The sequence below is a fragment of the Cyprinodon tularosa genome, unplaced genomic scaffold, assembly GCF_016077235.1.
Source record: "Cyprinodon tularosa strain WSP-4 unplaced genomic scaffold, ASM1607723v1 ctg1315, whole genome shotgun sequence".
In the NCBI taxonomy this organism is placed as follows: domain Eukaryota; kingdom Metazoa; phylum Chordata; class Actinopteri; order Cyprinodontiformes; family Cyprinodontidae; genus Cyprinodon; species Cyprinodon tularosa.
Window position 1 is genome coordinate 1 of NW_024038132.1, and position 12,500 is coordinate 12,500.

The 12,500-nt window shown below is 45.1% G+C and overlaps 1 protein-coding gene across 2 annotated transcripts in view; it reads left to right on the top strand.

Moving 5' to 3' along the window:
* The first annotated feature begins 3,022 nt into the window (after positions 1–3,022).
* Positions 3,023–12,500, top strand: part of hivep2a (HIVEP zinc finger 2a) — a 101,598-nt gene continuing 92,120 nt past the window's right edge. Inside the window, exons 1-2 of one of the 2 annotated variants that reach the window (XM_038277488.1) lie at positions 3,023–3,250; positions 11,889–11,943. The gene's annotated coding sequence lies outside the window, so the exon portion shown is untranslated. The remainder of the gene's footprint in view (positions 3,251–11,888; positions 11,944–12,500) is intronic. The other variant, XM_038277489.1, reaches the window with a different exon arrangement.

Genomic DNA, 12,500 nt, shown 5'->3' on the forward strand with positions numbered 1-12,500 from the left:
ATGACTCACCATCTGACCTCCAGGATGGATCCTCACCATCTGACCTCCAGGATGGATCCTCACCATCTGACCTCCAGGATCTTGCTAAGCAGTTAGCAACTTAGTGCTAGCAGGTTCCCAATGGGAAATCCCATTGGTACCAAGTAGCATGAAATTGCTAACCAGTTAGCATCTTAGTGCTAGCAGGTTCCCAATGGGAAATCCCATTGGTACCAAGTAGCACTAAATTGCTAACCAGTTAGCATCTTAGTGCTAGCAGGTTTCCAATGGGAAATCCCATTGGGACCAAGTAGCACTAAATTGCTAACCAGTTAGCATCTTCGTGCTAGCAGGTTCCCAATGGGAAATCCCATTGGGACCAAGTAGCTTTAAATTGCTAACCAGTTAGCATCTTAGTGCTAGCAGGTTCCCAATGGGAAATCCCATTGGGACCAAGTAGCACTAAATTGCTAACCAGTTAGCATCTTAGTGCTAGCAGGTTCCCAATGGGAAATCCCATTGGTACCAAGTAGCACTAAATTGCTAACCAGTTAGCATCTTAGTGCTAGCAGGTTCCCAATGGGAAATCCCATTGGGACCAAGTAGCACTAAATTGCTAACCAGTTAGCATCTTCGTGCTAGCAGGTTCCCATTGGGACCAAGTAGCACTAAATTGCTAACCAGTTAGCATCTTAGTGCTAGCAGGTTCCCAATGGGAAATCCCATTGGGACCAAGTAGCACTAAATTGCTAACCAGTTAGCATCTTAGTGCTAGCAGGTTCCCAATGGGAAATCCCATTGGTACCAAGTAGCACTAAATTGCTAACCAGTTAGCATCTTAGTGCTAGCAGGTTCCCAATGGGAAATCCCATTGGTACCAAGTAGCACTAAATTGCTAACCAGTTAGCATCTTAGTGCTAGCAGGTTCCCAATGGGAAATCCCATTGGGACCAAGTAGCACTAAATTGCTAACCAGTTAGCATCTTAGTGCTAGCAGGTTCCCAATGGGAAATCCCATTGGGACCAAGTAGCACTAAATTGCTAACCAGTTAGCATCTTAGTGCTAGCAGGTTCCCAATGGGAAATTCCATTGGGACCAAGTAGCACTAAATTGGTGACTTAGAAACTCAATGGGAAAGGAAGGGATTCTGGTTTCAACCGTTGCGTATATTAGCTGCGACACATGAATCAAGATGCTATGACCGAAAACATTTGATTGACAGATGACCGTTGATCTATGATTGGATGAATTTAGGTGTTCAGGCTGACGTAGAACTAACTGGCCTGCAGAAGATAACGGAAAGAAAACACAGATTTTAAGACAGGATTTTTTTTTATTGAAATTTTCTAACTTTTAGGATGATATGGTCTGATAAAGAGAACATTTATATACATGTTTAACCCAGATGGATTTAACATTTAAATATGACTTCCCTAAAACTTTAAATCAATAATAATCATTCATGATTAAATGTTTATCCTGGAGCAAATGTCACATCATGAGGTGAGGGAGGAGCAGGGAACGCTCTCACCGCGCGCCGCTTCACCGCGTGTCGCTTCACCGCCATTCACCGAGCGGTTTAGGTTTGGTTGCATTGATGAAATGATAGAAACAGGATAAAGGAACCTTTCTATGGTGGACGTGTTTCTGTTGGGAGGAGCTGATGGAGGAACCAAGCAGGAAGTGACATCATCAGAGCAGAGCTCTCTAACCCTGAAATCCTCCGTTACCAACACTCCTTGGTGGGATTTAGATTTTTAGGATTTGGGGAAAAAATTATGATAATTTATGCAGGTGAAGGTTCTCAGTCATCCAGGTCAGAGTCGTTCCTAAAAAGTTAAATCAATCCTCTGGACTTTGTTTCCAGATTTGAAGACGTTTCTCTTCCATCCAGGAAGATTTTTCAATCCAAAATGGCAGAAATAGCGTTTAGTTCCAGGTGTTAATTTATCCAGAAGTTCTTCAATCACACCTTTTCTCTCCTCCCAGCTAATGATGGGCTGCAGATGTGAAATGTTTTTCCTAATGACTCTATTCATTATGTGACAACTTCTCCTTCCAAAGCAAACATGCAGGCGATCCTTCCTCATTGGTAATGAAAGCAAATGATTCGCTCCGTTCTTCTCTGGATCCTCTGTTCCCATCAGCTGTCTTCCTTTCTTCCCTTTGGGATCCATGGAGACGCACCTGCAGCTTTGTTAGCCTGGCGCCGCGCCGCGCTGGCACCTGCTGCAGGATGTGACCTCTGATCTCTACGGCTGGGACGAATCTTCATTGAAAAAAAGTTTAGATTTATTTATTATACACATTTTTACAGCATTGGAAAACATAATGAATGTTTGTCTGACCTCCTGCACACCATATAAAATAAACAAAACAAAAAAATGATTTTCATAAAGCAAGGGGGCGCTAAAGAGCAGCATCCGGAGCAGCCAATCACAGCGCAGCTTGTAAATGTCCCTCTCAGGCTGCTGCAGCTTTTCCTTCCACTCAGTTTTCCATGAGAAGTTTCGGCTGCAGAGCTTCTGAGACTGAAGGAACTGAAACCATTTCCCTGTTTTTGGGTAAATTCTCACAGAGATGCTGTGAATCAGAACCCAGAGATTAAGACACATTTCTGTCTTTTCTCAGATCAAATGTTTCTCTCACTTTTGGAAAAATAGTTTGAATATTTGAGCCGAAAAAAGGCAAAGAAAGCAGCAGGAGGAGGAGGTGAGCGGGGATTCCTGCAGACAGAGAGAGCCTCCTCCTCGGCCACTGCCTCCCCTCCCCTCCCTCTGCCCTGGTGCGCGTTGGGGGATCCAACGACGTCACACACACGCACTCCGCCCCCCCTCCCCGCACACACACAGAGCGCGCGCTCCCGCTCAGCAGCTCCGCGTCTCTCCTCCTCTCTGCTGCTATTCTGGGAAGTGGCGCTCGGAATAACCCCGGTGAGCAGGAGGAGTGTGTGTCTGCTGATTGCACCCTGACACACACACACACACACTGACGCGCGCGGCTCCAGGCTCCAGCAGCAGCAGTCAGTCAGTCAGTCAGTCAGTCAGTCAGTCAGTCAGTCAGTGTCTGCAGGAGGAGCTCTCTGCTCTCAGACCTTCAGGACGGATTTCGGACATTTTTGTTTGTTTGTTGCTTTTACGCGCAGCTCCCCCCCCCCTACACCCCCACCCGTGGATCTGTAGCAGCCGCCTCCTGCTGTGGGAGAAGCAGGCAGAGCAGAGCAGGCAGAGCAGAGCAGGGCTGGTTCCGGGATCATCTGACAGGCTGAAGGTAAGAAACCAAACCGACCCTGGAGGGTTTATTTCACACAACACGCAGCCTGAGTGGATTTTCCACGCGATACCAGGCGCCCCGCTCCTGTTTGGGAGCAGGTTGGTGTGGAAGGGACGCGCCATGCAGGGGGAATACCCCGGACACGCATTTCTTGCATGCAGATAACCCGGGTTGCGTAATATCCTGAGGAATTCACAGCAGCGGCCGGCCAGGCTGCAAAGGCCGGGCTGTGTGTGAGAGAGTGTGTGTGTGTGTGTGTGTGGGGGGGGGTCATGTCGGTGAGGGTCGAGCTCAGCAAAGTGAAAGCTCTCCAAGGTGTGATTTCAGTTCTGCCACCGAAGTTAGTGTCCGATTTGTAGCTTGTCTTGTTTAAAGAACCATTCCGGATCCCTGCTGCCCTCAGATCCCAGCAGGATCCCAGCAGGATCCCAGCAGGATCCCAGCAGGATCCCAGCAGGATCCCAGCAGGATCCCAGCAGGATCCCAGCAGGATCCCAGCAGGATCCCAGCCGATCAGGCGGCCGGATCCCATCCATCGATGTCCTGCAGCCTTTAGCGGTTCCTCTGCTACCGACTCTACCATGATCTCATTAGCAGCAGAGGTTTAGACTGAGGAACACATCTAAACTCTGCAGGACCTGCAGACCCCGTCACAGGGTGGCCCTCAAGGGCCGGTCTATAGACTGCTGCTTTCATCACAGCATTAATAATCAGATGTTTGGAGGATCCAGTCAGAGGCCGATTCAGGAAATGTGGGTCCCTAGGCAGAGACAGGCAGGGGCCCCTCTGAACTGAGAAGACTACACATAGAACAGCCCCATTCTCCAGATGTAGAAATGTTAATAGAATAGACATCCATTATCTGTTCTAGGTTGTGTCCCTCTCTTCTTGTCCCTTTTCTTCTTGTTTTCCTCTCTATGTTTTGTACTCAGCTGACTTTTCATGCTGTCTCTAAAGGAATGAAAGATTTTTTCCAAGCACTAAGCTCACTTAGCTGATTGCTCCTTCCTGTGTTTCCAAAAAGGCCAAAGTAAATAACCCAGTCCTTCTTTTCACTGTAGACAAGCCATGATCTGCTTCTCTGTTCTCCATTTTTCATTTGGATGAAATAATAGCTGCATGAATCATGTCAGCAGACAAGATAGAGGAGAGCAGGAGGCGGGGTTACCAATCTACTCGCTCTGGAGAGCAGAGTTCAGTGCTTTTAGATGTTGTCTCCAAAGTCTCCAGTAGCAGAAAAAAGTCTCTAGATTTGGCGCTAGGAGCTTTTTAGAAATCAAAGTGCTAGAGGGGTCTGAAAAGTGGCTAAATATAGCGACTAAAGCGCTAAGTTAGCAACACTGCTCTTTGCATGGTTTGTTTTCAAATGGTTTGCTGCTGTCTGTTTGGACCTTTCTGAACATGTGCAGCAAATGGACTGATCCAATATGGTGGACACTGAAGGGGGGGGCTGAGACACACTTAATATTATCGGCGTTCTGATGGCATTTTAGCCAAAGGATTTTTATCAAAAACATAATTAATGAGCAGAAATAAGGAATAATCGAATAAATAAAAGCAGAATCACAGCAGATCAATCAGCGAATCACTTCCTCGTTTATAAGATTCTAATTAAGGAATAAATATAAGCAGGTCTGAGTTTGAGGTGATTTAAATGTCTGCTGCTTCGCTTTCAGAATAAAAGTCCACCTCAGGAATCGAACCCAGAACCGAGGATCGATTCTCTGCTTCGTCTTTAAGTCAAAAAGCTGTTTTTTTTTGTTGCGCCTCCAAAATGAGACCCAGATTATTGGAGGATTTGTTTAAAATGTTTGTCATTGAACTCGGACCTGTTTCTGAGGAGGTTTAAGTCCCAAAACGACACGTTTGTTTCCTGTTTAGCTTGTTTTTATTTCTGCAGTAGCAGAAACCTGCTGGATCCGCTCCGCGGTTCTAGATATTCAGCGTAGAAAAACCCAATCTAGATTGGTGGAAAGAGTCTGAATCAGAGGGTCTGATCCTAGCAGCGTCCGCTCACATGTCCATGTGCCTTTGGGCAAGGCAGGCCCAGCAGAGCGGCGCTGGACCAGAACCGCTCAGTCCGTCTTAGTTTGATGTGAAAACAGGGAGCTGGCCCTTTAAGAGGAAGCTGCGAATCACAGAGCAGCTTCAGCTCCGAGTTTCACTTTGACTGTTTGGGCAGAGATCAGCTCCATGTTTCACATCATTCCTGAGATTCTCCAACAGCTGCTGCTGCTTCCCAGTCTGCTCCCAGTCTGGTCCTACTGGAGGGACTGGGAGCGCTGCCTTCCCTCCCTCTCTGCATGTTGGTGTGTGAGAGGCAGGAGGGATGGTGGGTGGTGTACTGGCTGGTTCCGGGAATGTTCCATGACGTGTTGCCGTGAAGAGAGGGGCCCCGGCTGGGGAGCGCTCGAGCAGCGACAGGCTGGGCCCTGCAGGAGGGAGGAGGGAGGAGGGACGGAGCTCTTCAGGAACAGGGACTGACCCTAGATATCCATAATAAAGGCTAGATGTCTTACGGCGGAGTCTCAAACGTCATCACCGGGCGGCCATCTTACCACAGGCAGGCTTTCTGGTGTGCTCTGTGGTACTTAATGTAAGGTGAGTGATCAGCACGAACATAAATACTCTTATCTCATTGAATTCTTGACGGATTTACAAACAGTTTGATTTATATATATATATATATATATATATATATATATATATTGTGTATATATACATATATATATATATATATTGTGTATATATATATATATATATTGTGTATATATATATATATATATATATTGTGTATATATATATATATATATATATATATATTGTGTATATATATATATATATATATTGTGTAATATATATATATATATATATATATATACATATATATATATATTATATATATATGTATATATATATATATATATATATATATATATATATATACACACAATATATATATATATATATACACAATATATATATATATATATATATATATATTGTGTATATATATATATATATATACACAATATATATATATATATATATATATATATATATATATATATATATATATATATATATATATTGTGTGTATATATATATATATATATATATATATTGTGTATATATATATATATATTGTGTATATATATATATATATATATATATATATATACACAATATATATATATATATATATATATATATATATATATATATATATATACACAATATATATATATATATATATATTGTGTATATATATATATATATATTGTGTATATATATATATTGTGTATATATATATATATATATATATTGTGTGTATATATATATATATATTGTGTGTATATATATATATATATATATATATATTGTGTATATATATATATATATATTGTGTGTATATATATATATATATATATATATATATATATACACAATATATATATATATATATATATATATATATATATATATATATATATATATATATATATATATTGTGTGTATATATATATATTGTGTGTATATATATATATATTGTGAGTATATATATATATATATATTGTGTGTATATATATATATATATATATATATATATATTGTGTGTATATATATATTTCTGGGACCATATATATATGGTTGCCATTCTGTACACTGAGTTTTAATAGCATATATTGATTTAACATAAATACCTTGTGCATGTGTATATTTATTGCACCTGTATGTTCTATTCAGTGTTCTTTTCATATGAAATACCATGGTTATAATTATTCCTAAGTGCGCAGTATCACAGCTACATGTCTGACTTTTTTTTAACAAACCAAACAGTTTGAGAACAGTTAGACAATTGAGGAAGTTATGGTTATTTCAGTACATGCGCCATTGAAACACAATGCTATGAATGAGCGAGCTGCCTGTGGTAAGATGGCCGCCACGTGCGGACGTCGACCCCCATTGGCCAGCAGCGGGGACGAGACATCTAGCCTTTAATATGGATATCTATGGGACTGACTGCGGAGGGAAGCTCAGCGGGGCAAAGGTCAGAGTTCAGACATAAACAGATGGGGGGGGGGTCGATTTCAATAATCTGAATTATTGAAATCGACCTTCAAGTTCTGGAAATCTGAACGAAGGTCCGAGTTTCCGGGTCAGCAGGTTTGTTTCCAGGTCCTCCAGCCTGGAAAACAGGGAATCTCAGTGTTTACCTTTTATCCGAGGATCCCAACATCGGCCGGAAAAAGTTTTCAATCAAATTTGAAAATTTTTTTTAATCAAACTCGAAAAAGTTTCCATCAAACTGGAAGAACTATTCCTTCTCAGAGCATCTTCTCCTCCCGTCGCTCCGTAGCTCCTCTCCTCTCTGCTGATCCGACTCTGGAACATTTTGTCGTCACGGTGGATAAAGTTTTCGCTAAATGCATAAATTTAGACGTCAAACTTGAAAAAGTTTTCATTTGATGGAAGAAAGTTTTGATCAAACTGGAAAAGTTTTAAAGAAGCTGCAGAAATTTATCAACTAAAGAAAAGAAAGTTTTGATCAAACTGGAAAATAAAGCACAGCATTCTTTTTTTTTTTCTGACTCTTATTTATGGTGGGGGGGGGAGCTGAGGCAGAGCGTCTCAGGCGGGGGGGGGGGGGGGGGGGGGGGGGGGGGGGGGGGGGGGGGGGGGGTGGGGTTCTGGGGGGGACGGCCGACCCACGTACCATCTGTCCCGCTGCCACCTCAGATGGCCGTCGGTGTTGTGCGTGGGAGCGAGCATCCAAACAAACACACGGTTGCCATAGAGATGGTTTTCTGCTCTCCGGCGTTTGCAGCAGCAGGATCTCCTTTCAGGCTTTGTTGCCGCCAGCATCCGGACCGGTTCTGGTTTGGAGGAGAAGGAGCTGCTGGGTCGGCGCCGGATCCTCCTTCAGGGGATCCGGCTGATAGCGCCCCCCCCCCTCCAGGCAGAACCAGCAGGTTCTCCTGCAGGTTCTGTTAGACCCGTCTGGGTGTGTTTGGGTCGCCGTCCTACTGGGACTTTTATGACGGGAAGGTGGAGCTCCTCACTACTGAACACGGTTTAAGCATCAGTGTCTCTGGCAGCAGAGATCAGCCCCTCAGCATGCTGCTGCCACCACCCTGCTTCAGAGCTGCTGCAGCCTTTAAGCTAAACACTTTAATCTTGATCAGGTTTAACAGCTTCTGGTCTGGTTTTCTTTGATGGTTCTTCTCCTGTGAGGATCTGCAGTCTGCTCACCTTCTCCCAGGATCAGGATTTGTCCAAAGGGACCTAAAGCTTCCATAGGTGCTGCTCGCTAAGCCGCCGCCCTGCTTCACGTCTGACCCCTCCTCATGAGCAGAGGCTCCTCCCACCTCGCTGGCAGCTGCTTGGCTGAACATCTGCTGTCCAGGATCTCTGCACATCACAGCTGCAGACGCGCTGCATGGCGTGCTGCACCGCCGGGCTTCAGCGCCACCTGCAGGTGTGTTTGGGAGGCGATCCTGAAGCACTTCCTGCAGAACCAACAGCTTAGAGATGGAGATGTTCCCTCCTGCTGCATCACGCTGGGGTCATGACCTCTGCTCCTATAATTTATCACCTCCTCCTGTTTCACCTTTGATTGACAGTTTTATCTGTTAATCATCTCCTTCAAATGGGGAGGAGTCCTACATGGACGCCATCTTTGTTATCGTCTTGTTTTCGCTAAAGATTCATCGAGTGGAAAACAGGGAAACAGCAAAACATGAAATCCTGGAAAATAATCAAAGCAAGAAATAAAAAGATCAAAATCAAATCTCATGTATAAAGTTTGGAATTTATATCTTTATTTAACGTCACAGAATCCGAGAAGCAGAGAAGGAATATTGGAAGAGAAGGAGACTCAGGATCCGAGCAGGAAAAGGGAATAAAAAGGAGCTCCTGCTCCCAACATGGCCGCCTGGACCCCGCCTGTTCTCATGCGCCCGTCTCAGACTCCTCCAGTCGAACCCGTGTCCGTGTGCCGACACCAGATCCCGTCACCGAGAGCCCACCAGTTAGGGGGGGTGAAGGAAAGGAGAGGAGGAGATAAAAGCGAGGAAAGGAGCCGTGAGGTCAAAGGAGGTCAGCTCCCATGGCGATGCAGACGGAGACGTTTTTCCAGGAATCTGTCCTGCATCAGAGAGCGGAGCTGAATCCTGAACGACCGGAGCCGCCGTCGCTTTTCCTCCCAGGTTTCCCGCTCCAGCTCAGCTTGGATGACATCATCGATGTTCGCTCAGATCCAGATCCGCTCCACTAAAGCATCCAGTTAAAGGAAAAGTTCAGTCACATTCAGAATTCTTCTGAAAGTTCTTTAAATCTGAAAGTATTCCATCCTGTTCAATAAATGATCAGTGTTTTTAATTCAGAGTCATTTCCATGTGAATGTGCTTTACTGGAGGCATCCATGTTTGTCAAAGAACACTACTGCTGCCCCCCGAGGGGAGGGGTTACATGCAGAGTGGGAATTTTGTTGCTCTGAACTGGTGACGGAATGAGAATAAAACCTGGAAAAAAGAGAAGTAGGAAAGATTTTAGGCGTCTGAAAATGTAACTTTTAAAACATAAAATGTTTCACAGGGTTTCAGCTCTCTAACTTAAAGGAGACGTGGGATTGAGCGACAGCAGAAACACCAGAGACTCCAGTACAGATCCCTGAGATCCGCCGGACCTGGAGCCAGCTGCTGAACACATTCTGCCGGCAGGTTTCTACGTTTGAAGTTAATTTAGGCGTTAATAAACTGTTTCAGAGGAGTGATCATAGCGCTCTGCATCAGCAGTGCTGCGTCTGACTCCCTGCCAGCTCCCAGATCAGCTTCTCTCATTGGTCGATGCGGCGCGTCCAGCAGCTAAAATGGCAGAAGCTCAAACTCTCACGACGCGCCGCTTCAGCTGGGATGTTCTGCTGCGCCTTGATGCGCTTCAGCCATTGACTCTGCCTGTAAACCAGCTGCTCCTGCTGCTTTAGGTGTGAACGCAGCATCAGAGTTCCAGCAGCGCCGCTTTGAACTGTTTCTACTGAGGAGTGAAAATTACTCTGATAAAGAGTACTGGAGATTTATCTCCTGATGAAGCTAGCTTTAGCTAAAACCGCCGTTAGCAGAGCGGCTAAAGGAGGCGCTGTGATGAAGGCGTTGGTCAGGAGAGGAGCAGCAGATCATGGCGGACGGCGAATCCAAGGGAACTGGAGCCAAAAAGTCCCCCTGATAAGCGGCGGATCCTGATTGGCTCCTCCTAAAGATGGTTTTCTTTCTGACGTCAGAGCTGGAAGAACCGAGTTCCTCTGAGTCTGAACCTGTTCGGTCAGAGGAAGCCGTCATCAGGCCGCCGTTCCCAGCAGCCTCGCTGTTACTCAGAATCTGCCGCCGCTATTTGGTGCCGCCACCTTCCAGTGAAACTGAGAACGATGTGAAGCTTCGCCCACGGAAACGAAAGCAGATCCAGAAAACTGCTGCAGCCGCTTGATGTCAGAAGCTCACTTTGACTCATGACTTTTATACGTAGGACCTGCAGACCTGCCGGCGTCTGGAGAAGCTCTGCGAGGAAAAAGATCAAACCTCTCCATGTCCTCCAGATCTGCTGAACTGGATCCTTCAGGAGGAGAAGGATTCCTGCAGCTTTCATTCTAGAAAAGGAGCGCAGGAATATCAGAGGATGAAACGAGTCAAAGCTGAGAGGAAAACAAAACCGAAACTTCTGAGGAACCAAGAGATGAAAGTCAGAGAAGAAGAAAGTGAGAGAGATGATTTCAGAAGGTTAGGAGCCTCCATAGCATCGCTGCTAACGGAGTCTAAAGGTAGAGATTCAAACCAAATGTTCCTGGAACCACTGATTAAAGGACCCCAGCGCTTCCCTGGGGCCACAGTCCTGGAACCTGATCAAAGGCCCCATGAGTGGAGGCCCTGTGACAACTTCCCTGGGGCCCCTTCCGCATGGTCCCTGGGGCCCTTTCACGTGGAGGCCCTGGGTACAACTTCCCTGGGGCCCCTTCCGCATGGTCCCTGGGGCCCTTTAAACATGGTTCCTGGGGCCCTTTCCACATGGTTCCTGGGGCCCTGTCAGGGTTCTGCCCTCTCTTTGGGTTAATTCTTAGTTTTTTTGTATTTGTAGTTATTTTCTACAGTGTTTAGTTCTTTAGTTCCTCTCTGTCGCCCCCTGGTGCTTGTTTCCTTTCCCATTGGCTTCCTTCTAGTTGGTTCCACTCACACCTGCTTCCAGTCTGGTGTTTTTGTTTCTCAGTCCAGAGGAAAGCCCGCCCCCCAAAAATGGAAACAAGTGCAATTCTTTAAAATCAGAAAGTGAAAAATAACTTTAAAAAAAAAAAGGAGAAAAAGCAAAACTTCCATCCAGACGTCATCCAGACGTTTCTCCATCAGTCTGGATTTACTCCAGAAATAGTTTGTTGAAAATTGGGCTGTCGGTCTGATTTTGTCTTTAGTTCAATAACAGACATTACAAACCCAGTTTTTAACGACCATTCCGGCTTCTCACCTGAACGTAGACGTCGATTAGATCATGTGGTCTCTTTTTAACCAATCTTTCTGGATCATTATTGTTTGTGTGACTCTTCACCGGTCGGACGATGAAGCTCTGCTAACGGCGCTCTGCTTCTCTTTAGCGGTGGCTGGCCGTGGACTCCATGGTTCGGACCAGAGGACAGACCGCGGCAGCAGGTAGGACTCAGCAGGACGCTTCTGATGGCAGAAAGCAGGACACATTAATGCCGCCATGAGGTCACAGACAGGAAGTTAGCGAAAAGTTTTATTAAGATTATCGTGTTATTTCTGTTCCTCGGTCGTCAGGACCTGAACTCCAGCAGCCCAACAAAGCCTGGTTTTAGTTTAGAAAACATGCAAATTGAAACGGACGAACGGGTCCCCCCCTTTGGAATGGGGGTCGTTTAGCTTCTTTGTTAGCCTGCAATGCCCCATACCTGTCTATGTCTCTGAAAGGGGGGGGTTAGAGGGAATAGTTGGCCTGGATGAATAGGAAAGGTCTTTCTTCCTAACATAGATGCTTCCTTCCTCTCTAACCACCTGTCTTCTTTGTCCTAAATGTGGACATTCTGGTCCTCCAAAGAATGTCCTTTGTCCATCAGGTGTAGATGTACCACAGAGTCTTGTCCAGAGGAGGGCGCTCTCCTGTGTTGGGCCATGCGTCTGTGGAGAGGTTGTTTGGTTTCTCCAATAGATCAGATCATTCCTCGCTGCATTGACCTGCAGACACTCTG